The following is a 3978-nucleotide window of genomic DNA, read 5'->3' as shown; positions in this document are numbered from 1 at the left end:
TTTTCGATATTTGTTGGTGTTTTTAGTGCAGTTGCCTTATGTTCTCCTAATATGTACTAATGTTTTCTCTGTAATAATTGTGACCTAATTATCTTGTATGTTAACTATGTTTCACTGTATTATTACTACTGTTAACCTCTCTTGTTTTTAGTATGTACAAACTACAACCAGTGCTTGTGATTGACCCCCCCCCCCCATGTAATACCCTCGTAATGAGGGCCTTTGGGGGTATTTTGAATAAATAAATAAATAAATAATCCAAAGACATTAATTACGGCGTCCAGCATGTGCTCAATTTTCGTGCAGTAACAGGCACTTTTCTGCAACCAGGGGCACAGTGAAAAAATCCGCAGGTGAAACTGAAAACCAATATTGCTAATAACATAGTGAGGCACATAATTGCACCTTTTCATCATATTGGCTACATTGTAAATGAGCTTGGTACTGGCGAGATGTAGGTATTTCCTTGAGTCTTTAAAAACACACAAACAGTCGCAATCTTTGTAGCTGGAATTATAATTTCCGTTGATAGTTCTTCTACAGCCTCTAGCAGGTGTTGCATTGTCACTAGACTGTACTTTAAGGGCTTGCACTTCAAGGGCTTAACAACAACAAAAGCTTCTGATTGGTTTTTGCAAATTATGTTTTCAATAATTGCATAGGTATTATCAATAAGTTGTACTACAGAACTATTTGTTCTTTATCTTCAGAATACTCTCTCCCAGTGAAAACAACACCTCCCTTGAGCATTCGGGGATACTGCACACTGATGGCAAGTTCACTAGCACCTTCAGACAGCCTACTTGATAGAGAGAATGGAACACCCCTTCCAAACAAACGAACATCTCCCATCACTTTGAGGGTTTTCTGAGTTTCCTTGGCATCCAGCGAGTTGCAGTAAGCAAGAACTCTTGGTTCAGCAGCTGTGGCCAATAGAACCTCAATAGTTTCCTCCATTTGCAGCATACGGCAGATTTGGTGGGGGATCCCATTTGCTGACTTCACTGCCTTTTTTAGGCAACCGTTACCCGCTTCAAATGGAAATGCAGAGTGTGCCCAGAGAGGACCCCACTGGTGCACACTCTTTCCAATATGAGTTAGTTGGTGCATGTTAAAGGTCATGGAACTTTTACCATATAACAGCTCAGCTCGAACATGAAACTCTAGTAAGAGTTCTTCGCAAAGAGTAAGGTGTGACGATGCGATTTCTTTCTGCAGCATGATATGCAATGCTTCCACCAGGCAGGCCCAATGTTGTATGCATGAGCGATCAGCTATGCCCTCTAAAACTGGCAAGCTATAAAACAGGAGCCAATTCTCCCATTCCTTTGCTTTCCAGAATTTGCGTTCCCTTGTTGGCCTTGGCATTCTTTTCACATTTGCAGGAGGAGTGATTGTCATTATTCTTGTGTCAATGACACCTTGCTGTGCTCCCATATAAAACTTGCAACTAGTGTCATCTAACCACAGTTCCATGAACTGCCTTGCAACACCAAGCAATATGCAGTGCATATAGTCAGGGACGAACCCCCACACTATATTAAAGTGCTCCAACCTGATCAGTGGTGACACAGTTCTGACACCATTTACGGGCCTGCCTTGAGCAACAGCTTCTCGCATATCCTGCATCATTTGCAGCTCCGTTCTTTCCTGTACCGTTTGCTGTACTGGGTACTTTGTGGAACGTAGAACTCTTTCACCCTTTTGAAGGCACCAATAGCATCCGTGATATGCATTAAACTGCATTACACCCTGCATTGGTGCCCTGGCGACTGAATCTACAGCGCAACAAATGCAGAAGGCCTTGAAATTTTTTGTACTGCCATTGTGCTCAAGATTGAATCCTTTCTGAGAAAGGTCATTTACAGAATCAACAAATGCATCCTGAAAGAGCACCATGTCAGGCTTTTTCTTGCCAAACCACAAGTCAGCCAAAATCACTTTATGCATTCTTTGTGTGACTGGCAGTTCATTTACAACCAACTGAATGGGCCAAATTGCAGTACCACTTGATTTAAAAAGGGGTGCGCCATCTGCATTTAACATAAAACTAATTCTATGTCCAGCATTTGCTGTCGAGGCCACAAAATCACGGTACAGGTCTCCATCCCAAATATCTGAAAAACTGTCTTTTGCTTGAAGAGGCTTTGTCAGGTCTAAGAAGTCGCATCCCTTCAGTGCCTTTGGAGTTGCGAAGGTATATCAAAAAGTACAAAAAAACATACATTGTTGACTGATGAAAAACATATGTTGCGGTTGCATCGCGAGCACTGAAAGGGCGAACTTGGATCAACGCGACCTATGTACAAGGAACATTCTGGATAAAAGAAATGGAAACTCGTTGGCGTGCCAGATCCTTCAATTATTTTCTTTAGCATGTGCTGAGAATGGGCAAGAACTGGCCTTTCAAAAAACAAGTTAATCATTTCAACCAAATCCATTAGTGCTGAAAATGTCAAGCTGTGCTGGACAGCAAATTTTAAGACCATGAGCAGAATATCACCTTTCGAAACTGCAACACTGTCTTGAACAATTTCGCCAAACAGTTCACCTAGCAGACCGCAGGCAGAATTCGAAAAACAGGGAACTTCAGTCTCCGAGTCTTCCTCTTGAGCATATGGCTGGCTCAAGTCCTCCCCTTGTCCAGATTCTTCGTCTTGAGCAACTGGCAGGCTGCAGTGCTCCCTTGTCCAGAATCTTCGTGTTGCGCGTCTGGCTGGCTGAAGTTCTTTTTTTCCTGAGGCTTGCTCTTGTGCATCTTTGTTAGGTTCTACCTGTAAATATATTATTGTTTGTGAACAAGCAGTAATATTAAGTAAATCTCGCCTATTTAAATATGAGTGAGAGGTATCATAATTTGATTTGCTCAGTGCCCTAGAGAAAATTTCAAATGCTGAGCTGGTAGTCTATCTGCTTATCGACAACTAATGTAGTCCGTTTAGTAAGAAATGCATCAAATAGAAACGTTACCCAAGGAAGTATGTCGCAGGAATGCATTTGACCAATTGTTGATAGAATCGAGTTGGAACATCGTGTATGCTTACCAAATCGACATTTCCGGGAAAGACACATCCGCGCACATTACTGCCGGAGAATTCGTTTATAGCAGACGCTGCACGACCGTCCTGGGAATATTCCATGCAATGTGCGTCGACCGGCGCAGTTGACGCCTCCGCGTTGCATTCTCGGTGCGTCATTCTGCTGTCGTCCAGGTTAAGATCGCAGGAAACACTGCCCGGCTGGGATTTCTGCAGACAGCGCGCCATATCTGGTTACTTTTCGGAACTCGATCATTCGACATGCGCACATCAGTCGAAAGAAACTTTGAATTACGTACCGCTTCTGCACCTGCCATTCGGAGCCGCGCCGATGAATCTGTAGACCTAGGCACGAAGAACTTGGCACCAGGATTCAAGTATTTCTTGTAATGTCCACGCTTCTTGCGTTTTTTCAACGGTTCCATTGTTCTATTGCAAGCCGTGCCACACTTTAACTATAGAATAAAGCTTTGACTACCACACGCTTTAAGGTCTAGGTAACCCTACAGGAGAAAGCATAGTGGTGAACACGCTAAGTACGTCGATGTCGATGTGTTTTTCTTTTGCATTGGGTCGCCGCAGACATAGTGAAGAGCAAAGACGCGGTGAACCCAAAAATACTAATAAAATAAATTATTAATAAACAATTTACATTGTATACCTAGCTCCAAAATGTTTTCATTTGTTTCTTCACCCACAGTGTTGTCATACATCCTTTTGCAATTAGTACTTGCTCACAACGTTATATATAATTATGTTTCAAATAGTTTATATGGTGGTAAAATTTGAAAAACAACACAATATATATAAATAACTACGATCTGACATTTTGCCTTGAAAGACATAAAAACAAAAAAAAACAGTTTGCATAAACAAGCATAAGAAGCAGGGTTGTCATAGCAACACTGTATCGCGTTTAGACAACAACACGAGGTTAATC

General features: G+C 42.0%; 1 pseudogene; it reads right to left on the bottom strand.

The window, feature by feature from the left end:
• Positions 1-265: 265 nt before the first annotated feature.
• LOC139050200 (uncharacterized) lies at positions 266-2758 on the bottom strand (annotated as a pseudogene).
• Between the last annotated feature and the right edge of the window lie 1220 nt (positions 2759-3978).

This window comes from Dermacentor albipictus, chromosome 9 (assembly GCF_038994185.2).
Source record: "Dermacentor albipictus isolate Rhodes 1998 colony chromosome 9, USDA_Dalb.pri_finalv2, whole genome shotgun sequence".
Lineage (NCBI taxonomy): Eukaryota > Metazoa > Arthropoda > Arachnida > Ixodida > Ixodidae > Dermacentor > Dermacentor albipictus.
The sequence above is the reverse complement of the archived record's forward strand: the minus strand, read 5'-3'. Positions and strand labels throughout refer to the sequence as shown.